Source organism: Aethalodelphis obliquidens, unplaced genomic scaffold (assembly GCF_003676395.1).
Source record: "Aethalodelphis obliquidens isolate GAN/ISIS:26980383/991018 unplaced genomic scaffold, ASM367639v1 scaffold4, whole genome shotgun sequence".
NCBI lineage: Eukaryota > Metazoa > Chordata > Mammalia > Artiodactyla > Delphinidae > Aethalodelphis > Aethalodelphis obliquidens.
In genome coordinates, this window is record NW_020837948.1 from 63,893,402 (window position 1) to 63,905,622 (window position 12,221).

General features: G+C 42.8%; 1 long non-coding RNA gene across 1 annotated transcript in view; it reads right to left on the reverse strand.

The window, feature by feature from the left end:
- Positions 1–3,667: 3,667 nt before the first annotated feature.
- LOC113617467 (uncharacterized) overlaps positions 3,668–12,221 on the reverse strand; it is an 82,127-nt gene continuing 73,573 nt past the window's right edge. The window contains exon 5 of the long non-coding RNA XR_003431664.1: positions 3,668–3,783. This is a non-coding gene — a long non-coding RNA (uncharacterized LOC113617467). The remainder of the gene's footprint in view (positions 3,784–12,221) is intronic.

Consider the following 12,221-nt stretch of genomic DNA (forward strand, 5'->3'; position numbering starts at 1 on the left):
TGATGTCTGATAAACTCCTCACCCCAACACCCCCATGCCCCCTACTCCTATTAAGAAGCCAACGCTCTGTCTGTGACCGTCCCTTTGTCAGGCATCACACTGAGAAGGTCACACTCAGGACGGGAGACACAGTTCTCAGAATATTCCGTAATCCCCTGCTGGGGGAGGCAAAATCCTTGGAACAAGAAATCTAAAGGAACAAAAATCACGTTGAAAGTGTTTTGAAACAGTGAATTTTGTGTATGTCAAACAGAGGATCATTTGATTTCATTTTGTTTTATAAAATGCTTGTGGGCAGAATGGTCTGATGTGCCACTTCTGTGGGTGTTCCCAGCAAGTTCACCCAGTATGAAATTCTACCCCAGGAACTCTTCCCCTTCAAAAAGAACACATTGTCCATCTCTACCTCCTTTTGCGTGTGCAGAGGTTAATAATTCAGCAGCAGATGTTCCTTCACCAGAGGGAGAGGGTATCCTGAGGGTATGAAAAGATTCACCTGCCAAAGATCACTTCCCATCAAGCTTTTCAATTAGAATCAATTGTTTGAAGACAGGGATGGAATGTCAAATGGGTATATCTGGGTGGACGGCTGGGGCCAGGGTGAAAGGGACCCAGCTGCAAAGATGTAGAGTAGAAACATGCTTGGGCTTCACAATGGGGCTGGCCAAGACCCTCAGGGGTGGGATGAATAGGCACACTCAGGAACTGGGATGATTAGAGAACCTAAAGACTCATATTTCTTACTTCTGAATTATTTTTCTCCACAAAGCCCAACCAACACCTGGACACAAGAGTGGACCGGAGCATGTACCTGCAACTGTTCTCACGTTACAATGAAAACATAATAGATTTAGGGAATCACAGCCCCGTCACAGAATACACCAGAACAACCTTAGAATCACAGATGTGCAACAGCATATTTAAAGACTGTTAGGATATTTAAGGATCCAGTTCAGGAGGTCTTAACATTTGGGAAGCCATGGACCACTTTAGGGAATATGACCAAAGTAATGAGCCTTCCCCAGAAAAATGCCCATTTGCACAAAGATGTAACACACTGCCAACTATTTTGGAGGGTTCACAAGATCTCTAAGGCCCTCCGGATCATGAGTAAAAAACATCTAACCCAGCCACTTCTCACTTTTCCTCCCCCATTATAAAATGAGAAAGCAGGGGGCCCAATGGGTAAAATAACATCTCTAGTTTTGAAGAGCCGAAGTTGCAGCCGAGCCAACGCTAGTTCCATTTCCCTCGACCCTTAAAGCAAAATTTTTTCCACTGCTTTGTAAATCATTTTAAGAATTTTTTATCCTTTTTGTTTATTTGTATCTCAGTTCCAAGATACATAAAAATCAGTGTCTTCTGCTGCCACTCAACTCTAAAGGGGCCACGGGAAATGTAAAAGGTCTAGACAATTAAACAAGAGCATCCTTGTTTTATATGCAGATTGATTTTTTAAAAATTTTTTTGATTCTGGGAAAAGAATGTTCTGATTAGAGCTACCTAGATACTCTTAAAGTGAGTGTCCCATTTATCCCTGTCCGGCCCCTCTTGGGTGTGACCTTCCATACTCAAACCATCCACCACATGCCCTACTGGCTGGACATCTTTTTGAAGCAGTTTCATCTTATTCTCATAAGTGTTCAGCTGAGAACTCTGTCCCCTTTTCCCTCTCTCTATTCAGAACATGGGCTGTCGTTCTTTCCAAATCAATGGCAAATGTTCCAAGTTGTCATGGGGCCAAACTCCCCGCTTGCCCCGACTAATAAATCTTCTTGAAATCCAGGCCCGAAGTGTAAGCTATTTTATAGTGAAGGGCCTCTTTACACAATGAAGCAGGGATTTGAGTGGGCTCTCATAGAACTTCAGAGCACGTAATAATATATCTTATCACTTGGCTAGGGGTGCTAATTGAAAATTACTCTGGACCAATATTTTTTGGATCCCTTTCTTCCTTCACTCTGCAAGAGCAAGGACTAGTCCTTAGAGAGGCAAAGATTCTAGGAAAAAGTAGAACACCGGTTGCATAAAAAAATTTTTAACCAAGTATGTAGAATGCTAATCTTTCCAAGATTGGTCATTATCTGGGGGTGATATAGTCATTGCTTAATGGGAGAGGCAACATGGAACAAAAATGCAGGTCCTTGGGGCACTGGCTGGGCCCGTCCCAAGGAGGGGAGGCCCTGATGCCAGGTCAGATCATTCCAGGCCATCAAAGGTGACCATCCTAAGCCTTTGCTGTGACTTCCAAGCTATGTGTTTATTTCATCTGTCCTCTCCCTCCAAAGGCTTTTCACAGCCCAGAGGGTACACACAGCAAAGCCACCTTTGGGGGGCTCCTTAAGAAACATGTGTTAAACCCCGAAGTCTGATTTGGCTTCCAAGGGTCATCTGAATGCAGGAAGCTGCAGGAAATGCACCTATCCTTACTACCCCAGAGCAGCCTGAAGCCCAGAACACTGGCTTCATCCCATTTCTCACATAGAAGAGCCGGCAGACATCTTGGTGCTGAACCATCACTGGGCATGGGGCAGAGCTGCCCCATGGCAGGGCCTCACGAGCGGAGAAGAGCTGGCCTGGTTCCCCTGCATGCATTCCCAATGGTGTATACTGGAATGGCTCCTAGAGGTGCTGGCCCTGACTTCGCTTTACAGAGCTCCCTCTAAGCTGGCTGCAACCTCACCAGGGAGAATCTCAAGATCTAATCCTCAATTTGCCAATAGCTCAACCTTCTTTAAGACCAAGCCCACCCCTCTCGGTTTCTCCAGCCTGCCTGGGTGACTGTATCCATCAATCCCACTAGACTCAAAGTCCTGGATCATCTATGCCCCTTCTCTTCCAGTGTGTTGATAGTATAAATTGTATGACCTACTCCCCTCAGGATCTTTCCTTTCCATTTTTAAGAGTCCATTTCTGGCAATTCCACTTCTGGATATATACCCAAAAGAACTGAAAGCAGGGACTAGAACATCCATGTTCATAGCAGCATTATTCACAAGAGCCGAAAGCTAGAGGCAGTCCCAGTTTGTCAACAGATGAATGGATAAACAAAATGTGATATATACCTACAATGGAGTATTATTTAGTTATAAAAATGAACGAGATCCTGACACATGCTACGGATGTGGATGGATATGGACGACCCCTGAAGACATTATGCTAAGTGAAATAAGCCAGTCGGAAAAGGACAAATATTGTATGCTTCCACTTATGTGAGTTACCTAGAGTATAAAAAGTCATAGAGATAAAAAGTAGAATGGTGGTCGTCAGGGGCTGGGAGGATGGGGAAGGGGGAGTTATTGTACAATATAATGGGTACGAAGTTTCAGTTTGGAAAGATGAAAAAGTTCTGGAGATGGATGGTGGTGATGGTTGCAGAACATTGTAAATGTACTTAATGTCTTTGAATTATACACTTAAAAATGATTAAAAGGATAAACTTTATGTTATGTATATTTCACTACAATTATTTTTTTAATATTAAGAGTCTATATTTGGAAGCAAAATAAAACTAACAAAAATAAATCAAAGTGTCACCTCTTTGGAGCATACGTGCTGAATGCTCTGCTATTGAAATTGAAGAGAGAAGTCACTTCCTGGGCTTCCCTTCACGTTTTCACTCCTCTGTTGTGCCTCAGCAGCTGCCCTCAAGTTGCCAGTGGCTCTTGGAGGCCTGGGAGGCGTGACATGGCTCTGGGAGAGAGAGCATCCCTGCAGGCCCTGGAAGATGCCATCGTCCCCATGTGTTTCTGCTGAGATGATAAGTATTCACAGCGTGACATTCTGAGAAAGAATTACATAAATGCAATTTTCCTCAGTACTATTTCTGGACCGTGTATGAGTCACTCTCTGCCTTCTGAAGTGCTTGCATTGCTAATGAAGGCTTTTGATGCACAATACAGCAAGAATCCTTCAAAATTCTATTGAGATGGAGAACAAAAAATCTGCTGTTTCATTCTTATGTTCATCCTGAAGGGTTAGAGACAACTTGATGGAAGAATCAAACACTCATTCACTAGGTGCTTTACCTACAAAGCCAACCACCTGGGAAGTACTAGCTCAATGTATCTAAAACCTCCCAGTAATATTTAATGCTTCCAAGAGCTTGTTGTGCCAGTAATGAGAAACAGAATGACACGCTCCTCAGAGGTAGGTGCAGCTCACGTTTTTGTGTAGAATTGAAAACTTGCATTGAGTATGACTAATGACATTTATACTGACCACCTTCATAACTGTTGTAAGTTTGAAGGACCTCAAGGTTGAAGGTCTCCTAAAACATCAATTCAAAAGACACCTTAGATAGACTAGGGCCCTAGGCCAAAAGCTTCTCATAGATGGACTGTTCACAGGACAGTCCATTACCGAAGGATTTGTGCAAATTAATACCTGCCTTCCTTTCTCTCTACCTCCCTGGCGGAATGAAATAAGCATGCATATGCTTATTTCAAAAGTATTATATTGAAAAGTATAACTCATTACCCAAACACGAAGAATTCTATCAGCCCCCTTTGTAAAAATGAGGAAACAGAGACACACCAAGACATCAAAGAGTATGACACAAGGCAGCTTTTAGTGACTTAAAGACCTTTGCTTTTCCTCCACAACTCCTCTCACAATGTAAATCCCCAAAACTCAAGGGGCATCCACTTACTGACAGGGACTTAGACCCCTCAGTCTATTCAATGAAGGGACACAAGACCAAGGCAACCAGCCAAACAGAACTTCTTCCTCCTCCCCCTTCTACAAACGACCCATGTGGCAGGAGAGCTCCTTATTTGGAAGGGAGCAATGATCCCTTTTTGAAGGGGACTTTGACGTCTAGTGAACTCCCCTGACAATGGGCTGCTTCCACCTCGTATCCAGGTGGAGTTTTCTTATTCTTCCCTGTGGACAGTACTGTCACCAAACAGAACATCCTTTCAGAAGTCCTTTCTGCCACTGACACCTAACCTAGCCATCCCTCTCCCTCCCCCATTTCTGTTGACTTCTTAGACTATCAGAGAGAGCAAGTAATAGAGATGCAGTCCAGTCCCAGAGAAGTTTAGTGACTTGCCGAAGGTCACACAGCTAGTTAGTGACATACCTAGTTAGGAGCATAGTGTTTTTCTTCTCATCACTCTCTCATTTATCTCTAGCTCAGTGCCTGGCATACAGTTACCATTCAACCTATATCTGATACAATAAGTGAATGCTTTTCATATCTTCTATGGAACCAATCATTCTGTTTCTTGATGGGAGGTGGGACAGGGAACAGAAATGCAAACCACCTTTATTATTATTCCTATGGCCAGCAGATAAGAGGACCAGGAACCTGGAGCTGAAGGATCTGACGGTGTAGTCAATCTTCTGAGTATTGAAGGTCACCTTTCCTGTCACCTGCACATCTAGATGTGGTCATGCTTTTGTGTAGCTTGTGAATGAGTCCCATGCCTTGCCCTTGGTCTTGTGTGGGAAATTATGAAATTGTGTGTGTGTGCATGTGTTGGGGAGAGATAGGGCAGAGGCCAAAACATAACGACTGCCTCTCACAGGTAGGGACAGCAGGTGGTGAGAAAGACCAGGGGTGCAGGCCTAGGGCTGCAGTTCCTGTGCCACCAGGTCCCTCTGCGGCAGTCCATGTTGCCGGAGGCATCCTGCCACATTTGCAGGTGAAAATGAAATTGAAGAAGAGCAAATTCTTACTTACTGCTATGAAAGCCCAAACCCCATCAATACTCCCTCCCTCCGGGCCCAGGAAAATTGTGTTGCCCTCCAGCACAGTGTTTCCCAGCCCTGAGGGAGGGCTCCACCTATGAGTGGAGCACAGAAAAGCTGCTTCCCTTGTGTTGAGAACGATCTTTACAACCATTAACAGTAAGGATAGCTCAGGGCAGGAATCTCTTTGGGGCCGCTGACTGCTCCCTGGCCGCCGGGCAGCTCTGCTCCACCTTGGGCTCTGCTTCGTGTCTGAACTTGACAGGCTGAGGGATAAGGACTTGGTTGCTTGCTGAAGTTTTGTATGTGGCTGGCAAAGCTTTTGAGCATTTTAGAGGCCATGTGCCATTTGAATGAAGAATGACACTGTGATTTTCAATCTAATTTACTATAAACTGTACTCCAAAATCCTTTCCAAACCTTAGTGCATTAAAAAGGATAAAAGTATTGCCTTCTGTCTTCCTTTGCCAAGGAAAATCAGGGAGGGGCCAGTGCTGGTGCAGTCCTATTCTTTGCCAAAAGGATGACAAAGTGTTGCAAGCTCATCTCCCAGCTCTTTTATAAGAACAGAATCAATGCAGACAAAGGGAAAAGGGGACCCTTTGTGACCCACTGTCACTTTTGTTATCCCTATATATTGGCCTTTTATTTGAGGTCGGGGGTCTGAAATCCTCTGAGAAGAGGTAGTAAAATTAAAAGTACGGTAAAGTTTGTTCAGACCTAAAGAAAACAAAAAGTACGAGTTGTGGTTAAATTCTTACAAGGAATGTTATCCAAAGAGCTCATTATATTTTCAAGATGGAGTCAAGCCTGACACAGAGATGTTCAAAAGTATTTCTTTCATTTAAAGCTTAACAAAAGCAATATATCACAGTAAAAATGAAAAGACATCTGAGGAAAGGTTTTCTCCTACTCAGAGAAATGGACAAGACAAAGCTTTTAAGTGGGCTCCACTGGGCACTCAGCCTGGCTGAAATAGCACCAGCAGAGCCTCCAATGGCCCCATCAGCATGTTGACATTCAGTGACTTTTCACACTTCAAAATCTAAGTGACAAGCTTATCTCATCGAAACTACTACCATCCTCAAAACCAAAAGATTCTCAGCACAGGTGGCTAAGAAGGAAGAAAATGTTTAAAAACCACAATGAACATGAGAAAAATGGAAGTCAAAATAAAAAGGATGTTTGAACTTGAATTCAGGTTGCACTGAGGGCTTTTCTATCATTCATTCATTCCTACATCAGGCTGCTAGGGGATTAAGGGCAGTGCCAGAGAGCGGATGAGAAAACCAAGGCTGAGGTACTGCAGGCCAGGTCTAGGGCTCCTGACCAAATGCCAGACCTTAAGGCTGGAAGGAGCACCAAAGCTGCCTCTTTTTCCAAATTCCAAGTAGCATCTGGAGATGCTCTAAGACAAGATTCAACAGCTACAGCCCTGGGCCAAATCCAGCCTGCTGCCTGTTTTAGTATGGCCTATAAGCTAAGAATGGTTTTTACATATTTAAATCAAAAGAAGAATATTTTACCACACGTAAAAATTACACGAAAATCAAAATGTTTCTGTGTCCATAAATAAAGTTTTACTGGAACATGGCCCCACTTGTTCCTTTACATGTTGTCTGTGGCTGAGTTTTAACTACAACAGCAGAGTTGAGTAGTTGCAACAGAGACCTTACGGCCCACAGAGTCTAAGATGTTTACTATCTGGCCCCTTACAGAAAAGTTGCCCATCTCTCTCTAAGATCACAGAGGGAAAGAGTAAAGAACAGGGAACATTCTGTGTGCTTCTGCATTGGACCAGGAGGAAAGAGAGTTGTTTTCCCCATTAAAGATTCCTTCACCATGGAGGAGAACCTGGAGGCCAAGTTGCTCTTGGATGCTGAGGCCTGAGATAAGCAACCCTATCATGGGATTCTGACCCCTCTGGCTGTGCAGCCATTAAAGTAAATGATCTATGCATTTTCAGCTCCTGCACTCAAGTTGCTTGGGGCCCCCTGTTATCTTATGGTAAATAATAGACTGTAATCACACAAATGTGTAATTACATCAGCTAAACACTGAGGAGGGAAAAAGAGGCAAATGGGCCCCCAGTTTGTGGCACTGGGCTGTGTAACCTGTCAGACATTCCAAACTCATACCCAGGGGCAGAACTCTGGACTTGCCTTGTTGATAAAAGGATGTTCTCAAGATGAAAATTACTTGGATTGAAGGTTTTAATGCTGTCCTGTTCTTACAATGCTCAGACTGAGTGTCAAGCAATTCTGGATCTTGGGGTAGTTGGCATTTATCCATTGAGTGTCCCACAGAGCTTTGCACCCAAGCATGCAGTGCTTCCCAGAGCTCGGAGAATGTTGCCCTACTTGTGGGAGAGAAAGGGAAGACAATGTAGGATTGTTCGCCAACAACAAGTTTGATTCATCCCTTTGTGAAAATGAATCTAAAAAGCGGCTGCATCTGTGTGTGCTGTGGAGTCAGCACAGTTGGCACTGTTTACAGCCCCATTTGTTGTGGCTGCTTCATGTGCACAGATTTGGCGAGGGGAGAGATTTCCATATTAAAGTCATTCTCCTGAGCACTTGGTGGTTGGTTCTCCAGTTACACAGTTCTTTGCCTACCATGCTCCTGGACTTGACAGACCAGCCTGGAATAATTTGGGGATGCGGTAGCATATAGGGCAGCCAGTGCCTTGAGTCTGAGGATGAACAGGCATCTTGAGATGGAGGGAAAAGGCCAAAGAAGGATTCTGACACAGAGCACACATGCTGACATAGTTCGAACTTATAGCATGAATTTTTCCAACAAAAAGCATTCTAAAAATCCAATCTGCACCTTGGAAATCTGCTTGAATTCCAAATCCTAAAGAAAAAGAGTTCTGGAACTCTTTAGGAAGGAAGCAAGAGACAGAGGGAAGGAGGCAGGGAGGGGGGAAGGGTGTGATGGGTTTTGATATGGCAAATTGGCTAGGGTAAACTATAAGGACAGAAGGGAGGGCAGCAGCCATCTTGCAGCAAACGCGTACCTTCTCCCAGTTATTCAATCGAACACTAATCTAGGCACCGCTATAAAGGGATTTTGCAGATCAAATTAAAGTCCTTAATCAATCGACTTAAAATAAAATTATGTTGGTAGGCCTAACTTAACCAGTGGATGCCCTTTAAAGAGGGCGTGGGCATTCCCTGCACCACACACCAATAGCATCTTGGTGTTCGGCTCCGCTCTCCCCTCACAGGCACTTCCATTCCTGCCTGCCTGCAACAGCTTCAGCCTATGCCTATGGGGTTCAGATTGCTCTTGATCTTCCCTCTTAGATCTGTCTGCCCATGGATTCCAGCTTCTACAATCATGTAAGCCAATTCCTTGTAATATCTACTGGTTCTGCTTCTCTGGTCGAACCTGACTCATACAGAGGACAAGTTAGTCTAGCCTTGCAAATCAGGACATGACACAGGCCCATGATGTTATAAAGTCCACCAGCAAAGTTGTTCTCGATTCTCTTCCACCCCCACCTAAGGGATGTGACAGTTTTATATCTAAACCATGGCTCAGTTGGGCCACGATTTGCGATAAGGGGGTTAGTAGGGGACTACAGCAGATACTCCAGTGTGTCATTCACAAAGCCTCCAGAAGGTTCTGCTACTCTCCTCCCATACCCAGGCTGAGAATCTCTGCAGCCAAGAGCCTCTGTGAGGTGGGCAAGGGAATTTTGGGTTCTTTTCTTCCATTGATAATATGTTCACCCAAAGGTATATCCGGGTGGGAGAATGCTAGAACCTGGCAATGATTGAGCAGTCACACCACCAGATCTACATTCAACACAAGCTTTTCTCTGTTCTCCCCACTTCCAGCACCAGAGCAGGAATGATTCGGCCCAATCAGCACATTTTTTGTTAGTTTGCATACTCCTTTTCTACTCAGTAAATCATCAAGTAAGAAAACTTTTTTCCTGTATTTAGCCACCACTCCCACCTGGCCTTAGGGCAGAGTCAGAAGAGAGTACAGGTTTGCATGGCGGGAAAGGGGGCTTTGTGGCCTTCAACACTGGCCCATTCTGGGATGCTCAGGTTCCCTAGGGAAGGGTGCAGAGGGCCCCTCAGTGCTGGAAGAGGATAAAGGAAGGGGAGGGTGGGCAGGGACGGGAAAGAGCCCGATTTCTTTCAGCTTCCCCATCCAATTTCCAGACTCTTCACCCAGGGGGACCTCAAAATCCAGGTGGGAGTCCTTGAGGCTAGAAACTCCTGTGTTTGATTTTATGTTTATGTCAGGCACAGACAGATCAACAGGCCCTTGGAAACACAACTAAGGAGGTTTCTGCTTGTTGTTTACCTCACAAATGACCAAGAAGAAGTTGACACACAAGCAGTATGTTTTTAATGATGCACTAATGTAAAATCTTATGTATGAGAAGACATGGTACACACGGTTCCTATCAAAATCAATTTACCCTGTGGTTTTGCATCAGAGCCAGCCGAGGCCCTCAGCTGAAGCGGGCATCATTGAGAAGAGCGTCTGTTCCTCCCTCAGTATCCCTGCTCGTGTGGACCTCGATGGGCTGCACTTGCTGCCCAACTCAGTAATATTGCAGAAGCAATATTTCCATGTTTTCCTTATGAAGATGCTTTCTTTTCTAAAGAAAAAGAAGATAATAGTTCTTGCTGAAGATAAAGGTTCTTTATCTTCAGCAAGAACTATTTCTGTTGGAATTAGACTATAGGATAATATCAATTCGGGAACAAACTTTTGGCTAAGACTGAAGATTCTCACTTGGCTGGATCAAGTTTTTGGAAAGTGAAAAAAACTTTAAAAAGAAAAAAGAAAGAAAACAATTCAGACAAGGCATTCCTTTGTGTTTAGTTGATTCAAAATCAACTTTATATCGAATGAGGAAAAAATAAAACTGATCATGTGAATACTATTTCTAAAAGGAGAGAGAATCTTTTTACCAATTAAAAATGCATTGGTAAACATATATTTAAACACACACACACACACACACACACACACACACACACACACACACACCCCATGTTTCAGGCCTACCAAAAGCAAAAGAAGTAATACATTCACACAACTAGCCTTTTGCCTCTTTCAAAACTAAAACAATTAAAATTATTAAAGAATACTGTTAGCCTCAATGAGGTTTGTGAACTTTCCTATAAAACAGGCTTTATGTCTGTGATTAATATATTTCTGAACCAAAAATTGAGACACAATGTCCGACACAGAATTTGCAGGGGGAGAGAGGATAGTTCCAGGAAATCCTAGACACATGGTTGCTGTAATGACACCACATGTAGAATAGCACCAATTTTTAAAGTTCTTCAGTTATAAGAATTGTATTCTATACATTCCTTACATCCCTCCTCCCCCAAGGGCCTAGAAGATTACTGGTCATGCAGCAGGGCTCACTATGCTTGGACTCTACTTTATGGTTTATAAAATACTTTTACCTTTTTTATTTCATTTAATCATCAAAAATACCTTGACATGAAACAAAGAAGCAATTATGACTGTACCCATTTTATTGAAAGTACTATTATAAGGACCTACTATATAAGCACAGGGAACTCTTCTCAATACTCTGTAATGACCTATATGGGAAAAGAATCTAAAAAGAGTGGATATATGTATATGTATAACTAATACATTTTGCTGTACAGCAGAAACTAATGCAACGTTGTAAATCAACTATAATAAAAAAATTTTTAAAAAAGGAAAGTACTATTAAATTCCCCATTCTGCTTTTATAGACAAAGGGCAAAAATGCCAAAGGTCATATAAACAGTAAATGGCAGAGCTGAGACTCATAAACACTCATTGATTAATGAACTGATTGATTCAAGGAACTGCTCTTTATTACCTGTGTAATTGGCAAAGACAAGAATAGAACTGAAGGCTTAGCTGATGTGGTTAGCTGTGCATTCCCACGTAGCTCTGCAATGAACATAATAAGCTCGAATATATCAAAATTAAAAGTTTCTGCAGCATAAAAGACAGTTGTAAAAATGAAAAGAAAAGCTGCATACTGTGAGAAAATATGCACAAAATGCATATCTGATAATGGACTGGTACCCAGAATACATAAAAAACTCTCAAACGTTAATAATGAGAAAACAAACAACCTTAATTAAAAATGGGCAAAAGATTTGAAGAAACACTTCCTCAAAGAAATATGGATGGCAAATAGGCACATAAAAAGACTCTCAAAACCATTAGTCATTAGGGAAATGTACATTAAAATCACACCGAGATACCACAATACACCAATTAGAATGTAAACAAACAAAAGAAACTGGCATTACCTAGGGTTGGTGAGAATGCAGAGCACCTGGAACTCTCATACACCGCCAGGGGGCATAAAAAGTGGTATACCCACTTAGGAAAACTCTTCAGCAATTTCTTAGAAAGTTAAACATACATTTCCCACACAACCCAGCAATACCCATTCCTAGGTATCTATCCAAGGAAATTAAAATTTATGTTCACGTAAAAAACTGTAAAAAATGTTTATAGCATCTTCAGTCATAATT